Source organism: Drosophila guanche, unplaced genomic scaffold (genome assembly GCF_900245975.1).
Source record: "Drosophila guanche unplaced genomic scaffold, DGUA_6, whole genome shotgun sequence".
NCBI classification, from domain to species: domain Eukaryota; kingdom Metazoa; phylum Arthropoda; class Insecta; order Diptera; family Drosophilidae; genus Drosophila; species Drosophila guanche.
In genome coordinates this window covers 7,866,694-7,887,892 of record NW_022995744.1, presented here as the reverse complement: position 1 = coordinate 7,887,892, position 21,199 = coordinate 7,866,694, and positions in this window count along the sequence as shown.

Sequence of the window (21,199 nt, the reverse complement as noted above, 5' to 3'; positions counted from 1 at the left end):
AATCTTTGCTGCCACTGTCAATGTTACAACTGCTACTAAGCCCCCAATTTAGAGTCCATCAAAAGGCTGTGTGGCAGCACACACACTGACCGCACACCGCACACCGCACACCGCACATCGAACCCTGTCCTCCGCCTGCTGCTGCCTAACCATTTTCACCAAATCGCATTAGGCTTACGACGGACTCTCTTCGTCTCTGTCTGCGACTATCATCGCACAGCGAAATACAATTTCCTTCGACCAATAACGGAAACGTTCATCAATGACCATTTTGGCACTTTCGGTTTCAGGCCAAAGGCCATGGACCATTTGCCCGGTTTCGAGTACGTTTGGGCCAAATCATGTGAGCAGGCAATGGACAAAAGTCAGCCGAATCAACTGTGCACCAGCCACAAGCTATAACCAAAAAAAAAAAAAAAAAAGGGGAAGCAAAAAATAGTAGCAAGTAGACCAGGAAGTAGCGGCAGCAGGAGTAGGATCAGGAGCAACAGCAGAGTCCAGGCAGGGTCCACAAATGCAGCTCGGAAGCAAAACTGGAAAATTTAATTATCACATACACACACGCACAAGCAGAGGGGGAAAGGACAGACAGACAGACAGACAGACAGACTGATGCCATCCATGTTCTTGTGAATTGTCAATGCCAGAGTTGGTTCGTGGATACCCAGTGGTAATTGTAGAGCAGAAACGTGTAAACCGTGGGGCTTACTGGCATGAGGAAAAGTATTCAAGTATTAGAGATCTCTGCGCAGCTGGTAATCCGCATTTTTCTCGATTTATTACGCTCCTTTGCTGCATTTGTTTTCTTGCATTTCTCCCACTGATCTGCTTACAATCTTTGTATTTGTTGAGTTTGAAGAAAATCTTTTCTTTGGAAATGTTACCCCCATTTTGCGGGTAACATTTCGTTCGATAGCTGCTCTTTTGGCCTTACCACTTGTACTTGTGCTACTGCCATGTTTTTGCTGTTGCCAGTTTTGTTAGCGTTGCAGAACCACCAGAAGCTGAGGCCTTGAATGTGTCCTTTCTCTCGCCGTCTCCGTTGCTCCATCTGTCTTTGTGTCTGTCTTTGTCTCACTCTGGATTTTCGGTTAGCCTTCAGTCGCGTGCGGTTTGTGTATCAGCAGCCTCATCTCAGGCCTCCCTGCCCCTCCCACACCCATTCGGCAGCTCTCTCATGGCCATTTCTTGCCTTTGCGGTTCTCCTTGTTCCCAGAGTATGATGTCAACTTGTGACAGCTGCTGCTGCTGTTGCTTGGCTGGGGGCATGCCTCGAGGCATTCATTCATATAAAAAAAAGAACAATGAGCAATTAAAGCCATGCGTGTCCAGTTTCGGACCAACTTTAAATGCGAATTTTTAATTAAAATATAATTTTGCTGGGGCCTCCAGACTCCAGATGATGCCACACAGAAGATCTCTTTTCTTGGCCCACTATCTATTTCGAACACATGGCGTATGAATTATCACTTGGCAGAGGGCTAGACGTGGGAGAAAATAAGTTCTTGGGAGCTTGTTCCAAGGCAAAGTTTTGTTTGCGTTAGATTTATGTTTTTTAAATAATTTTTATAGACTTTTAAATGAATCAAATTGGATAAAACATTAGGGAAACTCCCCCAAGATTAGTTTTGTTGGAAAACACAAATTTAGCTGGGAATTTGACTACAGGAAAACTTTTTAAAAGCTCCAAATCAATAGCTAATCCTTGGTGTTCAGTCCCAAAATGCTATCTGGAATCTGCCCCCTACTTCAAATCGAACTTCTCTACCGGAACTAGTTCTAATCCCTGAAGTTATCTCCAGCAACCCCTCGAATCTTGCATTTTCTTTCTATTATTTTAATTTGGAGCCTGCCATTCATAATTATTTTTAGCTCCCCCTTCTTCTACTCCTGCCTAACACATTTAACAGGCCAACGCAAAACTTTAGCCATAATTAAAACTAAAAAGCGAAAATTCTCATTTTAAGTCTCATTCAAATGCTGTGGAGGAGGCGTGGAGCTGGGGGCGGCACACAGTCGTTCTGGTCCTCTAAGTGCAGCTGACAACAATTGCATTGAAGGCTGAAACTCAGGCAGGATTCTGGCTGGAGGAGGTCTGAGGTCTGGGGTCTGAGTCAGGCATAGAACACACAAAAGGCGACCAAAAATTATTCAACAAGCGGTGCCTGACGCGCCTGCTGCTGCCAAAGTGTGGTCTGGGAGGGGTTAGTGCGGCCAGGACATGGCCAGGACATGCCGCCTGGCTATCCTTTTGTTGTGCTCTTTTGTGTTTTAATAAGTTTTGAATTTCAGTACAAGCCCTTCCCTACCCTCCGCGCTTAACTTCAAATTCTGAATGAATCCCCTTCTGAGAGTCGGAGCCCTTTCTCTCTGTGCCATTTCCCAGTCTTTTCTTCTCGTTTATTCCCATTCTTTTCTCTTTCTGCGGGTTTTTTGGTTTTTTGTCAAACGTTTTTTTTTAATTTTCTGTTTTTGCCACAGCAAAAAAAAACCTAAAACTAAAAACGAAACGAAGCTGAAACCAATAATTAATACCCGAAACTCGTTTTTCGTTTATTATCCTCGGGAAGGGGTTTTCTTTGGCCAGGTTTCGGTTTCTCGTTTTCGGTTACTACCAAAAAAAAAAAACCTTTGCTAGCTGAATCCTCACTGACACACACAGCCGTGGATGCCACAGATACAAAACCCACACACTCGAACATTTTGAATTGCAGCCGTTTTAGCCGTTTGCCATGTATCTTCAGTTTTAGTTTTCAGTTTTATACGCTGCCCATGAACCGGGTACAACCGTTTTATAGAGTGATAAATGGAAAGGTAAAGAAGGTGGGGCTTTTCTTGGATAATAATAAATAAAATATTCATTCATTGTAAATTCTTTTCGGTTGAGAAACGTCCTTAATTTTCATAGAGAATTTAAGACAGATATAAATCGGTATGGAGATGGGTGGGTAGGTGGATAAAACCAGAAAAGCAAATACAAAAGTGAAAATAAATGTAAATATGTACCCATCCTCTAGCCTAAAAAGAAGCCAAAATGGTGACAGTTTGTTGTGAAAGAAACAAACAAAATAATAAATAATAGAAAGAAGTAAATAAAACTACAATCCTACAAAATATTCATTAATATTTACCACTAACAATGCCCACTAAAAAATGTCTACTTAGCGAAACTTAATAGGAATCGTATAAAAAGACTGAAGACAAAGGAAAGACCATTAAAAGACAACCCAATATAAATGAATAATACAATAATTAGCTTAAATGTTGCCACAGCTTAAGTGCTGCTTACAGAAATATGCTTGAAATGTAGCTTGAAGGGAGAGTCATAGCTGGGATCAGTCGCCATGCAGATCTTCCGTAAGGGCATCTAAAGTTTCAGTTACGGACCGATCGGTCATACCTATTGCTAGTATTTTTTTGCTCTCCCTATTTTGTAGTATTTCTGTTTTACTTGTTGTTTCTTGCTTCTGGTTACTGGTTATATTTTCCTTTCTTTTTTTCTTCTTTTCGATTCGCCCTCAGACATTTTCTCGTTCTGGTTTTTCTGTAGTTGCTGCTGCCGTTGGCCGTTGCAGTTGCCGTTCCCGTTGCCGTTCCCGTTCCCGTAGCTGCTGTTGATAACTTTGTTTTATAGACATTTGTTCACGCCGTTGTTACCTAGCGACCCAAATACCCCGTTCAATAGCTTTGTCCTGGACATCGGTTCCCTCCCGTTCCTCCACTTTGTGCACTTTTTTATGGTTTTCCTTTACGTTTTTTCTGTTTGCCTCCTTCGCTTTCGGTTTGGGTTTAGGTTTCTATTTTTCACGTTGGTTTTAGCCTGGTGCAAATCTTCTGCTAGTTTTACAGAGAAACTGGGATGGGTTGGGGGGCGGTGGAGATTGCCCAAACAGAGAGTAAAGATTGTATAACATGAGATTGGTCCATCAGGGCAACGGGAATGGCGGCTTTTTGTGCCATTTTTTGTGACTAGATTTTGAATACGAAAGTTTGGGTGGCGCCACAGGAGCGACATCGTATTTGGATGTGCCGAATGTGATTGGAAAATTCAGTTGAAGGTGTCTTAAAGATTCCTTGGAAACTCTGATTTGAAGAGCAAACTCCACAGGCAATAGGTAATATCAAAATAATTATTTTCAGCACTAATATTCATTGTCTAAACCCTACCAAAAAGGCCAAAAATTAATTGGAATTACTGGAATTTATGGAGCGTGATGTTTCGCTCCAAAAACTAGCAACCAATCCGACACAAAGAGCTTCTCTGACTGTTGCCCTTGGCAGCTTAAAACCTTAAAAGGATTTTCCCAGTGATGAAATTATATGCCAGCGTATGGTGGGGGATTGTGTCAGGTGGTTGGGCGGGCGCTGGATTGCATAAGAACTTTGCTGCTTAAGGGGTTTTGGCAGGGGGAATGCTAAGCTCTTGATGGAGTTTACTTTTCCAGTGATTTACCATTGTGCAGTGAATGTGTTTTGCTGCCATTTGCTCCTTTTTGCAGTTTTTTTAGGTGCTCCTTCATATGTCAGGCAGAGAGCAGAATGCTGGACAATAAAGCTGCTCCATAGCGTCAGGCTTGTCGTTGCCAATGCTTCAGCTGCAGCGTCAGCTCTGGCATTGCCACTGGCTCTGTTGGCCTTTAATTCTTATCAAATTGCCGTAGAGAGAAAGAGAGCTAAAGGCGCTTATCAGCTTCACCAGGTTCACTCACAAACACACACGCTCAATGGTCAATGGATGTGAATGTGGAAAGACAGAGAGAGATAGAGAGAGATGAGTGGGGGGGGGGAGTTAGTTGATTGGTTTTGGTGGGCACTTGAATGCCCAATGATTTGCCAGAACAGTGAAGCATCAAGAAGCACTTGTGGCATGTGGCATCAATCGTGGCTCAATAAATCAAGCCACACTCATCACTACTGGCACTGGCACTGACTCCTACTCTGACTCCACTCCACTTCAATTGTGTGCATCCATTCCATCCAGCAGCCAGCCCAGCCCTATGTGTATGTTTGCATTACACTTCCGTTTCCGGTTCAAGTCAAATGTCATGGCACGCAAATTGAGACGGAGACACGACGAATGGGTATGAAAATCTGCCTGCAAGCACTTGTGACGTTTTCTGTGTTTTCCTTTTTCCCATTGTTGATTGTGCAAAATACAATTTTACTTTAACCACCCCCTGGACAACCCACAACCCCCACAAACCCTCCCTCCCGAAGGCATAGTTTTTGCCTTATTGCGGTGCCCGAAGCAGCGGCAGCAGCAGCAGCAGCAGCAGCAAAACTTTTGCTTTGATAGCAATTGTGATTGAAACTGAGACACGATATTGCACTTAAGATATGAACAACAGCAGAAGCAAGAAAAAAAATGTAGCTACAACCACTACAATGGATCCTCGCTCTGCTGTGGATTATTTTTTTAGGCATTGGCCCAGTTCCGTTTCAATAGACAAATTGTAAACTCAAAGACGCCTCCAAAAGTTCAATCTTCAATCAATTTTGAAATGCGCCCACAAATCAAATAACACACTTTATTTATTTAGAGCTACTTCTAGCACCCATAACTATGTTTATTTATTCTTCAACTCTGCAACTACTCTATTTGCTCAGAGTTTCGGCCATAATTTGAGACATGTTCTATTTGCCAAAGACTTCGGCTAGCCTTAACTTTTACAAGTTACTTTTCAGGCCATTAATAATTATATAATAATGTACACAGATTCACTCCTGCGAGACACCTGCTGGAGGTTTACTACTCGTATTTGTTGAGCAACAAAAATGGAGAAAAACCCAGTCGAAAATTCATAAATACAAAACTTGAACTGTCAATTCTGCGCCATGCTCTCAAATATTTGGCCAAGCAAGTCGGAAGGGAAGTCTGTTTCTAATTTGGAAAATACGAAAATGCTGAAGCTCCATGCTACATGCTCCACCTTCGGGGCACGACCTGCCTGCCTGCCTGCCTGTGTGCTATTTGCTTGCTAAATATTTAACTTTTGAATTTCAAAGCAACCGTCGAATGTTTGGGGAACTCCTTGCCATCCGTCGCCTTGCCTCTTTGCCTCTTTGCCTCCTTGCCGCCGCCGCTTTTCCCACCTCTTGCCCAAACGTTTTTCCACCTTCCCACTCAAATCAGAGCTGCCGGCTCTCATATCGGGTTACATACGTATTAATTTAATATTTTGCAGAGCACACGAATCGGAGGTACGAGCATTTCCTTTTCTACTCTTTGGATTTCTTTCTTCTTTTTGGCGTGTTTGTGCGCCAGAATTTGTCATCGTTTCCGTCATGAAAAACGAGGAAAAGGAAGTAAGCTTTTGGTCTGGTCCGTCGGTCGCTTGGCGGGGGAATGGGTTTTTGGTGGTTTTTGAGCTCTCATGTGTCGGTAACCGCAATTTGTTTACTTTGTCGGTTTTTGTGCACGCAGCCCAGTGTTCAAAATTGAATTTTAACTTGGTTAACGGGGGACTCTGGCCAGGGACCATTCATTGGGGATCAGCCTTCGTTCGTACGCCCTCTACCCCTCTGGCCTCTCTGGCGTTTAGCCGCTTCTCCGCTCATCTCTGTTGCTCTGTCTCTCAGGCTCTTGCCTACCACTCTCTCACTCTCCCTCTCTCTCTAAGTGTTCGTTTCGCGTTCGTTGGCGTTGATAACGTTATCCATTAGGGCGTATGACAACAGCGCGTGGGCCATGGCGTAGAGCAAGGAGCAGGAGCAGCAGAAGGCGTGGTTCCTGGCCACTTTAGGCCCTGTTTGGCCAGGAAAAAAAAAAGTTAGTTAGTTTTTGGCTTGAAATGGGTTTGGGTTGGGCGGGTTTTTGGGGGCACTTTGCTTTTGGCTTGCGTTTTCTTCTCGTTTCGTTTCGTTCCGTTCCGTCTCGTGTTTGGTTTTGGTTTCGTTTTTGTTTTGTATTTTTTTGTTTAGTTTTTTTTTAAATGCAATCTTTTAAGTGCTTTTTGGTTGGCAAACGGCGGCAGCAGCGACTTTTAATGGCACTCGGCTGTGGCCTCAATTAAAATGACGAGACGAGCTGCAGCTAACCTCTCTGTGAGAACTACAGACCTTTATTATGCCACTCCAGGCAGTGTCCTACAGAGCTGTGTATGTCTGTTATGTGTATAAATAATCCATTTTCCATGGATATTTATTGCTATTCCTCCTACTCTGCTGCACTTTCGCTGCAATGCCAAAACTCTCTCTCTCTCTCTTCCAGCTCTACTTTAGCTCACTTTCCCACTCTAGTAACCCATTTTCCTCGACATGCCACACAAATGAAACACGCCATTTTGGCTTCACAACAATTTTTTTCAATTACCAATTGCAATTGATGTACAAAATTCGGGCCACTTCTTAGCCTTTTATTTTATTTACTGCGTTTAATTGGAAAACCACACCCCCCGCCCCTTGTAGTCCCTTTCTTTCAGACTCAAAAGTAAACCACAGCAAAAGCTTCCTTGCACTTTTTGGGGTTTTTCTTTTGAATTTTTCATGTGGCAAAGTTCAAGAAATGTAATAAATACAATTTTATTGCCACATTTTTTGGTGGCTTGTTTGTTTGTTGTTTCTGTGGCTCAGCTGCATCAGCCGAGCGGAGGGGTAGCAAGTGTCGAGGGAGTGCAGGGGGGAGCATTTGCTGCATTGGCGCAGGCATTGAATGAATTTTCGAGGCATAATAAATTTCCGGGGTCTGGCCCTCTGGCCCGCAGCTTTCAGCAATTGTACTTCGAAGTACAATTTATTTGCGCTGTTTTTTTTTTGGAACAGAAAGATTGTTTGTTAAACATAATAAATTTTCGGTTTTGTATTTGTTTCTCTTTTTCTTGGTGGTAATTTAATGAAATTTATGAATGGCTTGGCTGTCATTTTGTGGCTGATTGTCGCGTATGAATGATGCTGCGGGACATTCTGGAAGTTATTTATGAATTTAAAGACAAGACATTTCCCCAAGTGTTTTTACACATCAAAACACCAGCTTAAAGTGCATTTTGCTGACATAAAACTTTATCTAGATATTTATTTGAATTGAAAATTCTAAAATTCATTTGAAACTTTACGACTACACTTAATGAATATCCTTGAAGGCATCGCCATTTTTGGAGGGTGCCTGCTGCTGTGTAACTTCCTTTTCTGGCCAATTAGACAATGCTCTTGGCTCAAATCAATAGTTAGGGAAACTTTATTACCGCCGAAATTAGAAACTGGTAAGTAAAAGTACTTCAAGTTGGTTAAGTCCCTGGGCCCCATCTTCTAACCTCATGGACAAATTTTATGATGGGTCTTCAACGCTCTTCAGACTTCACTTCATCACAAATTGAGCACATTAATAGAATTTTCTGGGCCTTTGTTTATGGGCAAAGTTTTTTCTACTATCCCTAGCCTGTCTGTCTGTCTGTCTGTCTGTCCGTCTGTTGGTTAAACCTTCTTTATTATAATTAGGTGTATAATTACCTACGCTGCGGAACCCTTTCCTCACAGAGAGAGAGAGAGAGAGAGACGCAACGGGAAAAGTTCTAGAAAACTTTTATGTCTAAGATTTCATCATAATTTTTTCGCATAATTTTGCTCCAGTTGGGGCCGAGTTGCGTTTGACTGCCAATAATAATGAGCAAAGATTTCTGACGCCAAGGAAAAATATCAAAAATTATTCAATGAAGAGACGTGGGAATGGGTTTTTTCCGGGGCGGGAAACACTTGAGATATGTCCGACATGAACATTGGTTTTTGGCCCCAAAAAAAAAACTCTCAGGCCATGTGGGATGTGCGTGGGGTGCTGCCCATTGCCTTTAAGTGTGTGTGTGTGTGTGTGTGTGTGTGTGTGGGCTGTTGTTGGTGTATTGGTGGGGTTCAATGTTACAATTTCATTTCAAGCATATTGGGTTTCAGTCGACGACAATGACGACAACGACGACAGTCTGCTAAAAGAATTTAGCCCAAAGGTCACGTACGAGGGAGCACACACAAAACGAAAGTATCGATAGAAGGAGTAGATGGACAAGGAAATGGCAAAAGAATAACGTTAGATGAAGAGCAGACTAAGGGTGGTCGTAGGGGATCCTGAATCCCGGCCATCATTTAAAAGATTTTGCTTGTCAGACGAGTCCTTCTCTCCCCCTTAGTTTTGCCGGGCCTTCATTTAAAGTTTGATGCTGTTCTCGCCAGTTAATCGCTTTCGGAAAAAGCGGTCAGCATTGTTTTATAGTCCGGCCAAGGCTCTTTCTCTATGCCATGCCTTCTCGTCATCATCATTATGAAGATCATCGGTTTGTAGTCTCGTTGCCAATATGCCACGTTTAGTCGCCACTAATCCATCGCGTAAACAATATAAATGTTCCCGACCAGAGCGAGCCGCAGTCGACAGGATATGCTGATTTCAGTGTGTAGTCCTTGGCAGCCAGGGACCTACATACACCCACTTCCCCCTTGGCTCACAAACATCCTGCCATTTCCCCCCAGCCGCATTTTCCCATCAGCCCATTGTGCGCTGCGGACGGACTCCTTTTGTTTAACTAAAGGATTTAAAGTTTTTGTTTTGCTTTTTCATTCATTTCAGCGACGTTCGTCATTCATTGTGCAGCTGTGTGTGTCTCTATCTCTGTGTGTGTTTGTGTGTGTGTGTGTGTGAGCCGCCATATTGAAATCAATGTTGAAGGCGGCTTCCGTTCTGTTCCCCCTGCATTCCCCCACTCGGCCCCCTGAGCGGCGCTACGCTCTTTAGCATTGTTCGCATATTTTTATTAATAGTCGCGCGTTGTCTGCAATTTTCCCCGCACACTCGCTTTACCCGCTCTTTCTCAGTCTCTCTCCCTCCCGCATCAATTCATTGCAATCCCCTGCAAAAACTTCGTCATGGATTGGGAATCTCTCTCTCTCTCTCTCAGTATACCTCCATCGTTGGGGGTTTTATGAATTGCAAATGGTTTTTCTGCTTTTTGCCTTTTGCCTTTTGCGCTTAGCAATCATTTAATATGCCGACGTGCCGAGAAAATGAGTTGTTTATAAAGCTCGGCGATTGCGGTGCTTTGAATCGTTTGTAGGTAGGAATGTGAGTGGGTTGAATGGGCGTGACTGAGTGCCAGAGGCGTCTGCGTGCCTTTTGGGATCAGGTCAATGTGCAAGCTCGACTATTGTCTGCATTTTGAAGTGGTATAACAATTTGTATAGCAGTTTACTATGAGTTTATAACAGTTTTAGGGCATTTGTTTCTGAGGAAAACTTTGATTTTTATGCATTTTGTTTGTGTATAACAGTTTTTTATTTGTATAACAGTGGGTTTTTATCAGAATTTAGCCAGGGAGTGGTTCTATTTTATAAAAAGCCTGGACTTGTAGCTCTCTAAAGACTTTCCCAACTGCTTTTAACCCGTTTTCAACTCTTTTCCATAAACTGAACGCTTCTGCTTGGAGTATAACACTTTCATTTTGATTGGTGCTTCGGCAACAAGACTTATGTTAACTAATTACGCTTACACTTCACCAGTCTAGACAATTTGGATGAATATTTTGCGCTTAAGAATCTCATTCTGGCAATGTTCGCTCTCTGCCCCGCAACTAACTCTGCCCGCCCCCGACCCACAGAGAAGAACTTTCAGTTGACTCGGCCTGGCTTTAATTAAAGCCATCTCAATAAGCACTCGGAAAGCACATAAACATAATCTACTCCATCCTCATCTCTGTTCCTCTCTGCCATGATGGAAACTTTTCGGTCAAACTTATGCAAAAGCTTCAACTGGTATTTTGCTGCTGCTGCCAACTTTAGCTAGAAGCTTCGCCAGCCCACCCCCCTGCAGATTTCACACGTTAATTTGCAATTGCTCCCGGAAGGCAAAAATGTTTATGGGGGGTGGCAGAGGAAGCACTCCTCTCTCTCTCTAACTCTCTTGGAGCATCTTTCCTGCTTTCTCTATCTTTTCGAGTGACGCACGAAAGTATGCAATGAAAATTTTACAATTTACGCGTGCAAAACTTTATGAGCGTATCTCGAGGCTGCATTAGGTTGTGCCCCTCTACCCCTTACACTCTGGCTGGGCGGTGTTGTTGACAATGACAAGCAATTAATGTTGCGGAAAATTGTGGCGCGAAAATGGCCAAGAAACAAAGAAGAGTGAGGAATGCAGAGGCAAGACAACACACACACAGAGAGAGAGAGAGAGAGAGATCAAAAGTGTAGAGTGGAAAATCCACGGAACAGTTTTAAAGTTTTGCATAGCTGCAGGCGAATAAGCAGATTTCTCGCACATACATAAGCGATTGTGGGTGTGGGTGTGGGTGTGGGTGTACAGGTGTTTGTACAGGTGTTTTTGCACCCGAAAAAAAACAACGCACGTTCTCGGCAACACCACAATTTATTATGCCATGTCAAAATCTTTGGGTAGAATGCATCACAGACAGGAAGAAAGGCGCCCGAAAGAGTGTGGGGCAAAAGAGTGCCCGAAACATTGGGGAAGGAGCAGAGTGTGTGGGAAAACTTGGGTAAAATGTTTTGCCGGGATTTAGGTACAAACAAAAAAAAAGGGGCGATGCAATAAAAAGGCAAGGCACAAGTGAGGCAAAAATATTTGTAGCCAAAAGTAGCTCCGGGAAAATGTCACCCAAGGCGTTGGGCGAAAAGTGAGCGGGGAGCAGGGTGGCTTTGTAGTACAGCTGTCCGCTGTCTGTGTGCTGTGCGATGAGAAATAGTTGCAGCTGCTGTGACATACGCGTTTGCTGCATTAAAGGATTACCCACAAAACTTGTCAGAAGGGATGACGGAGGGAGCTTGGAGCAGGCAGAGGTGCATGGCGGAAGGGTGCAAAAACTTCTTTGAAAGTTAAGTTTTTAATCATTTTTCAGTCAACACATACAACACACACACACACACACAGAGAGAACGTTTTTGGTTTTTATTTCGCCTTGGCATGCTTTACATTTGCCAGTCAACCAGCCAGCCAGCCATCCATCTCTATCTCTTTCTAAACTAGCTCTCTCTATCACTCTCACTAGCCAGAGATGTTGCTGCTTTTTGCCTCTTGCTTTGCCTCCCTTTCCCTCGTCTGTGGCTCTTTCAATTTCCCCATCTCCCGCCAGTCCCTCTAGTGGGAGACATGTTTTTGGGAAGATTAATCATGCGCAGCACATCAAATAAGTTGAATACTCTTGGAAAATGGCTTAGAATCCATGGCAAAAGTGGGCGTTGCATGTGACTCTGTGGGTGTGGCATGTTTTGCACAAATGTGTAAAGTTTTTGATGTGTGAAAAAAAGATAAATGATACAATTACTTAACTAGTAACAGATTTGGCTTTACTTTAAGGAGCGTAACAGAAATGTTTCCGTTTTGGATAGGGATTAGAGATAGATTTCCCCATCAAAATATCTGCAACTTAATAATCAAACTCCAATCATTCCACGCCGCTGAACTCTCTCCGCAAACTATGTTTCATTTAATCGAATTTATTTAATGCAAAACGGAACTACCTAAGCAGGGAAATTCAAGGAATCCCAAGCACATTTTACTCAACTCAATTATGGATGCACAAGCAATGCACCATGAATCATACTTTAAACTTAACCACATTCAACTGAAATCAGGCGGCATTATATAGGTAATGAATGTGTAACTTGAGAACTTTCTTTGGGCTGAGTGGCAGGGCACTTATCAAAACATAAACAACACACAAACTCAGACACACAAAGTGCCACACCAAAATGCACGGCAATTAGCAATGCAAAAGAGAGAGCGAGCGAGAGAGAGAGAGCAAATTAATGATGAAATATTAAACAGAGCCAAAGCAAAAGCGAAATGTGAATAAATAATGCCACATAGGAGTAGGGAGTGGCAGGCAGGCAGGGCAGCCCGTACAAAATGCTCATTCAATGTTCGTTGTAATTCCAGCCCAAAAACTACTGCAACAATTTTGTTTGTTGCTGTTGCAGCTAGTGATGTTGCTGCTGGTACTGGTCTCCTCTGCCTCTACTGCTCGTTGTTCGATAACAATTTGTAGTTGCAACAACAAAAGCAGCTTGTAATGCCATCGAGGGGGAGTGCAGAGGGGAGAGCCTAACACACGCGATGCCATGTCAGGGGGAAGGAATTGAGTGTCGCAAGTCGACGTTGTAGATGCCTTTTGATGGGTGGAACAAATGATTTTTAAAATATTTTTGAGCTGACATTGGAGGAACCAGGAACAGGACTGACAACTGTTGATGCTTTCCAATATTATCTAAAATATTTAGACCCCTGAAATATTGGCAATACCCTTCACAAAGTGTACAAAAAGAGGTTCATTTCATTTTCATTGACGTTGTTGCTTTTGTTGCTGTGGCTGCTGCTGGCGATGTTGCTGCTGCATTTTCCGCCATTTGGCTGCTGCCGATAACAACTGCAGAACAGCAGCAGCAGCAGCAGCAGCAGCATCAGTAACGTGGCCGGTTGAACGGGGGCAACATCAACTGCCAAACAGTATTTAGGCGGTTAAATATATATGAACTACAATTGCAGGCAGCAGCATCCGCAATGGCAGCAACATGAGCAATTTCCCCGCAGTTGCTGCTGCTGCGACGGGGCAAACAAATTGAAACTTTTGCTACTTAAGAGAATGTTGCACATTCGTTACGAGACGCCCAACCCAACGCCATGCCGCACATGGCCATTGCCAAAAAGGCAAAAATGTATATATTAAATGAATTGCAACAAATTTTGTGCAACGTTGCACGGGGCCACTGCCACTGCCATTGCTGCTGCTGTGGGTGATTTTGAAGAAAAGCCCTTTGCCATAGGCTCTCTCTCTCTCTCTCTCTCTCTTTCTGTGTGTGTGTGTGTGTGGCATAGCCCGCCCCTTTGAACGTGCGACATTTGAAACAGAAACCGGAAATTGGAATTGCAATTTATGCTCATCGCGTGTTGCACATTTTCCGCTCTTCCGCTCAACTCGATTTTCGCCATTTCTCGTTCGATTCGATTTTGAGTTCGTTTTTGGGTTCGGTTTGTGCTCGTTTCAATTAGGGTTTCGTTTGCTGTCTGCATAAGCATAAGCAGCGGATTCCCCATTCTATTTATTTTTTGTTTGCTGCAATAATCTATTTTCGGGTCATAAGCATAAGGTCAACACATGCCATTTATTACCCCTACACACCCCGCAGCCACCCACGTACCAAAATGTTTGTAATTAGATGGAGGAGGCGTGGCAGTAAATGCCAATTGTCTGTGTGTGTGTGTGTGTGTGTGTGTGTGGCCCGAAGGGCGTTTGATCTTTAAATGGGTCAGGCGGCAACATTTTTGCCAGTTTTATCTGTTGTAAATGTGCAGAATTTATGTGTGACACTGCGGGGGGAGTGGATGATTGAGTGGGGGGTTAAAAGGATATTAATTTTCGCAACATTTTCTGGCGTATTTATGGGCGAGAAGGGAAATTGAAATAGCTCGCATTTTCCAAAGCTCTTTTAGAGAAATTCAACGCACACATGCTTTGGACTTGAACTCTAATACAACCAATTAGGAGTTTAATCAACGGCTTGGATTAGCCAAACACGCGCTTATCCTCACTTTGCACCTTGCGTTATCCTTATTCATTTTACTCCTCTGCTGCTGCTGCTGCTGCTCCCCTGTTGTGTAGCCTTTAATTTCACTAACTAAAAGGACAACAAAGCGGAAACACAACCCAGAGGAGACTCCAACAAGGCCAGCACAAAAGACGACAAACTAAAATTGTCTAGGGAATAGCATAGCCGACCCCCGAGTGCCCTCCCGCCGGGCAGCCTTGAATTACACGAATGTCCTGTCAAAAATACTTAACACTAAACGGGGGGGAAAAAAAGAACGAGTACAGCAGGCAGCCACTGTGCAGGAGGAGTCTTGCGGCCAGCAGGGAATTGCCAGTGACGGCTCCAAATGAGACACAGCAAGGGGGTGTGCGGCTGCGGGGGGATGGCAAACCCACTTTAAACTGCCGTTATTTATTGAGTACATTGAGGCCTGAAGTTCTTGGCTCTTTTTCTTTTCGGGTTTTCATTATTCGAAGCGTTTTGCGCGAAGGGGCATGGAACATTTGCTGCCCAGCCAAGCGAGACACTCCAAAATGTGGAGTGGAGAGCAGGGGAGCCCCAAGACGGGGTCAGGCTCTAGATGCTGCCTGGAGTTCTGCCATCTTCCAGGTGAAATTTTCTGTGGGCAATGTCCTGTGGCATCTCTCTCTCTCTCTCTCTCTCTCGCTCTCTCTCTTGCCCTTTTTTTAAATATGCCCTCAAGTGGCCAAACGATTTACGGATATCCTGCCTCCTGCCTCCCTCGACCCAGCATTTAACCATCTATAAATGGAGATATTTTTTTTGTGCTGATAAATTTAATAAATCAAGCGATTGTTTTCAGGGGAAAATGCAATCGTTTGTATAAAATAGATGGCATTTTATTTATGGCCTTGCCTTCTGGCTAATGAATGCTTATTAATAATGCGATTAGGGGCCGTGCCCGGCGGTTTGGGATAGATTGTGGATTATTTTACGGCGCTTAATGCGTATATGTGTGTGTGTTTATGTGAAGGGAAATTTCTACTCAACCGAATGCTCAATCAAATTAGCTTAAATCAAATCAGAGCCAAGCCACTCGCAGCACTCGGCGGGCGGGGACAGACGCGTCTCTCCCTGCTCTAGGATAATTCAATTTGAGAGCCATGAAAGCAAGAAATAAACCTCTTAAACAGAGGACAAATATATTTTTGGCAGCTATTATGTGTGGCTCTTTTTTTTTTGGTGCCTTTTTCTTTTGTACATTTTCCGGGCGGAGAAAAGGGTTTGGTGCCCGTGCAAAAGGGCAAACAATAAAAGGAATTTCACGTTACCAATGCCGTAGCTATTTTCTGTTCGCACAGATGTTTACGCGGTTTAAAGCTCGTTAGCGCTGGAGCCGGGGAATGGGTTGGTTAAGCGGGGGGGGCGCGGTGTGGTTATGGGAGACAGGGTGTTGCGGTCCGCTGGTTGAAACATTTGTGGGTGGATGTCTGTATCTCTCTCTCTCTCTCTGTTCGGCTGACTGTGCGGCAATTCGAAGTCATTGCGGCCTCAGACTTGAGAGATAATAGAAGCAACTCCCGCACCCCACCAGCGACCGCAATTATGGGACTGGCAGGGGGCTGACACAAGGGTCCGGCCATAAGGCTGAGGCGGCAGGATTGTGGCCAGAAAGGATTAATACCAAAGTAGATTAGATTGTCAAAATGCGACAGCTTGCCATTTTCCCCACCCATTTTCTTCGGAATTTTTATTGTGTGTAGAGAGAGAGAGAGAGAGGGAAAACCAAAAACTGTAACCGAGTTATCAACATTTTGACAGCTTCAATTGTGGAACGGCAACGGCAACGGCAACGGCAACGGCAACAAGAGCAACATCAACAGAATTATGCACACAGAAACAATAAGCGGATTTGGCCAGCAGAATTGTCGCATTTTAAGTACTTGAAACATTTTCAACCGTTTCAAAACTTTTGATGACCATTTACCATATTATTTGTGATTTAAAGTGGCATTAAATTGGGATTTAAATATTTTCAAATAGTTGACAGAGTAGAAGGGAAAGAGAATTGTTTTAATTTGGAAAAGGCATTATTCAACTAGGAACTCTATTTAGAGACGTTGCTGGTGGTTAAACCCATTGAAAGTGCTGCTAGTTCCTCCTTCTAAACCTTATTCCATTTACCCCATGACTTGTACTTAAATTTCGTTCCTAATTCCCCGTCAAATAATGAATTTAATGAAGTTTCAATTATGCAAAGTTGACACCATTCATTCAAAGGTGCAATGGGAATCCCTTAACAATCTCTGTGTAAACTCCTGCCACAGACCAAATCAATCACTCAAAATAGCTTTGATTTTGTCCAAGTTTGGACAGGAGACTGGCAGCTTCATCCACTAAATAAAGTTGGTCCTGTGGAGGAAAAACAATTTGTAGAAAGACCAGAATGAAAGGTAATTTCATTGCACCGCTGCTTAGATACTCTTTGTAGATGGCAGATCTTAAGCTGGCTTTTTTAATTGTGTATCAGAGTGTGGCTTTCCAACCACATCCATTCCCTTTGCAACCATCAATCAAAAGTCAACTTTTGTGCAACAGTTTCCTCTTGTCCTCATCCGATCTTGAAGCATTTTTAAACTGAGCTTTCTGGGCATATACATTTATTAGAATTTATCCAGAAATTCATAATCATAATCAAAATTTGCAGCTTTAATAACAGAATTATTATCATTGCCGGGGCAGACGAGCAAACACATTGCCAAAAAATCATCTTCCGCCTAATGGATTTGTCTGGTAGGAAGATGGTGGCAGGCCTGTGGGCGGGTATTCCCTTGATATAGAGTTAAGGCAAGCTGCCACCACAGCAAAAACACACATGTGGGTGCCTGTGTGTGTGTTGCCACTTTGAGTTAATTCCCTTTACTTGGTCGTAAACTTTACGCATTCACTGTAATCAAATTTTATGAAAATGCTCAGCCAGAGAGAGAGAGTCTGAATTTTCTTTGGCTTTTCTTTGGAGGAGCATGCTGTGTATGTGTGTGGGTGTATGGCTGGTGGGTGCACTTTAATGTCTTTTCTGCGGTAGAGTTTGGTTTTTCGGATGGATGGTTCGTGGTGGGAAGACAGACGTTGTTGGGGGCTTTGCTTTGAGGCTTGTGAATGAAAATTTTGCGGCATAGATAATTAAATAATAAATTGTTGTAATGTCTACATTTGGCCCTCGCCGTCAGCCCTCCCACCACCCTGTTGCTGCTGCACTGTGGCTGAAAGACCATAAATGATTTATATGCACATTGAATGCGTCGACAATAGATTTAATTTAACGATGTCTTGGCGACGATGATGATGGCGATGTCGCCATTTTGGCTTCACTCCATTCTCTCTTTCTCATTTCGTTTCGTTTCGTTTCGTTCCGGCTCTCTCCACCCACCCACTCCTCATAGAGGTAATTACGCGTATATGTGTTTGGGAGGTTTGGGTTTATTTTTGGGGGCAGGCAGTGTGACATCTAACAGGCGAGGCAACATCAATATTCCTTCCTTCATTCCGCATATTAAATCTATGTCATTTTATATAAATTAATTTCGCCAATGACATTCGATGTCTGCCTGTTGGGTGCAAAATGGATTATCGACATGATACATGTGACGGATACTCGTACTCATAGCAGGGTGGAAATTGTATTAACGGGGCCATGACATCTAAAGGAATTGAATTTACATGGGAAAAATGAATGGGGACTTAAAGGAGTTTTGTGTGTATTTTAGTTGCCATAAATGGGTTTTCTTTCTTGATGGTTGGCATCATTCCTTATTAATTAATCACTTTTATCATAATTTTTCCTTATATTTTCATTAATAGACCCTCAAAATCGCATAAAACCCATTCAAATTTCCTTAATTTACCCATTTATATTAATTTCAACTTTAAATCTTGATTTTACATCACTCAATTTCAACGTTTTGGTATTTGTTCGGTGGTGGGAGGCAGCACTTGAATTGGAATTCCTCGTTACCCAAGGCTGAGCAATTACCGACTGCAATTTGATTGAATTTAAATTCTCGAGCTTGCCTCGTGCAGGGCCCGGCCCTTATCTCAAAGTCATCCCTGACAACATTTCTGCCTTTCTGCCTTTTGCTATCCAGGCGCCTCCCGGACTCTGCTCGTCCTTGGGCGGGTCATAAATTATCCTTAGATCACGCGCCAACAAAAGCGCCTCCAACACTCTGCTTCTGCTGGTCCTGCTGCTGCTGCTGCTGTTGCTGATGCTCTTGTTTTTTTTTTCTTGCGTGTTCTGTTGGTTAGGTCCGACTTACGCAGTGACCTATACAATGCATTCCGTTAGAAAGATGGTAGATGGTAGCTTGTAGGTGCCTCCCCTTCGCCGCTCTCCATTTTTAACTAGCTTGAATTCCAGGCAGTCACATGCCGCCCGCCCACCGGCCAGACCACCCAGCGTAAACTTGATGGAAACGGCTGACATTTCACTTTCTTGATGCGATTACGCAGCGGGGAACGAAACGTCTCAGCGACAGAGTGAGCGTTAGCGTTAGCGTCAGCGCCAACGCCAGCCGCCGCAGCCTCCACCACTCTAACTGCAAATTGCTTACGGTCACGTACCAGCAGGCTTCTTTCTCCCTCTCTCTCTGTCTGCATTCGTTCCTTTTTGCTGCTGTTGCGCGACAAGAATTTTTTCTGCATACCCTTGAAGAGGGTATGATAGTTTGGAGAAAACTGTTAACACTGCAAAGGGTTTTGAAGAGAAAATCCGGATATATCCCTTCTCTATACATTTGCCTAATATTTGCAAGGGTATCCAACGATTCGACTCCCAAAGGCAACTAACTTTTTTGTTACAGCTCACAAGTGTGTGAGGTGATGTCGCATTGAGAGAGTGTGGAAGAGTCAGAGAGTAAGCGTTGTGGAGTGGGAACAAAAGGAAAATGGTGCCAAACTTAATGAAAATACCAACGCGTGTCGTCATTTTGGCCGCAGAGAGGCTGTAACGGTACTCACTCTCACTGGTAGCTCTCTTCCTGTCCACCCCTTGCGCTATACAACCTTCACTACCCTTCCTTCCGCACTCATTCCGATGTATGTTATTTTTTCCGCACTGTCCCATCCGTGTGCGTGGCCGTGCGTGTGTCTATGTATTGGCATTTATTTGATTTCTTGCTCCATTTTTCTTATATTTTGTTGCTTTTTCTCTGTTTTGAGATCATTTGCATATCTCGATAGTGTCATTAAATTTGCATATTTAAGATAAATTTAAATTCCTTGCATGTTTTGTTGTAATCTCTTTCGGCTTTTTGGCCTTTTTTTTGCAGCGTTCCAATTTCATTTCGTTGTCGCTCTGCCCTTGATTCCACTTCATCCATTTTTGCTCGTTCTTCAAATTTTGTTGTTCTTATTGCAAATTTATTGTTCTGTAGGCAAAAAGGAAAAACAATATGGAGTGTGGGTATGGTTCATGCGGAACATTGTTTACAGACTGTCTTCATATGGGGAGGGGCGTTCATGGGTGTTGGGATTGAAGTGGGAGGAGCTTTACATTGTGTGGGAGTCTCTCCATCTCTCTCTCTCTCTCTCTCTGTATCCGTCTCCCTGTTTTTTTTTTTTGTCGTCATCATGCATCATTTGTTTAGTCCCATAGTCCTTTGTGATGTGCCAAAAGCTGAGGGGCACAGATGGTAGGAGGTGTGGGGGTGGTGTGGGGGTGTCGGATGATGCGTGGGTTGCTGCTTGCGAGGGAGTGTCACACTTTTATGTCTCGCACTTGTTGAGAATATTAATTTTATTTAAATATTTCAAAATGAAGACAAAGTTGCTTGGGTTGGCCATTTTGGTTTATGTATGCTTTTGGTAGACTGTATTTTGGGTATTTACTTAATGAACTGAACCAAATGGGATAAACCCCAAACCCAATTACCGCTGGCAGATGGATGAACTGGATAAGAATGCGACAGTAGTAGCTAAATTCATTCATTCATCAAAAACTTTTTTTATTTTACCATCCCTCAGCCTTACAATTTTGCATTCTAGTTAACTTCTGCAAAAAGCACACTCAAATCAATCAGCTTCAAACAGGTGATTAAAATGCCTGCAGTCGGCAAAGCCGGAATAAAGCTACCACCTGCACAAAAAGCCCTTTGCTACGTCACTCGAGCGCTCTCTCTCTCTCTCTTGCTCAGCCACCGATAAGAGTTCGTTTTTGCACGGGTTGCGTCTCTCCCAGTTTCATTGCTAGTGTTTGCCATTTTCCTTTAGTTAATTGTTTAAATTTATATTCGCGCCGTGTTTCCATATCAGTGGCAAAAACAACAGCAAAAACGGGAAAGGCACACATAACCAACGAGAGTGGCGCAGAGCGGAGAGAATTTCGCTGCTTTGTTTGCCGGCAACGAAAACGAAACGAGCACCAGAGAGTGGCAAGCATGAGGGAGAGAGATAACGATTGGCAAAGTAAATTTCGTTTGCGCTGCTCAAGGTATAACACATAAAAGGTAAAACAGTAGCGCTGTCATTAGTTGTGTAATATATAGCCATCATATTTTGACTTCCAATTGTCACATGCCTTTCCAATACGCCAATTAATATTTTTACTGTAACTATCGTACGAGCTCTACCTGTCACTGTTTCACCTTCTGTTGAATATACCCTGGCTTGCGTTTGCTCTCTCTGTGCCATTCCTCTCATTCCTCTTCTTTGCAAACGATTCCCGTCG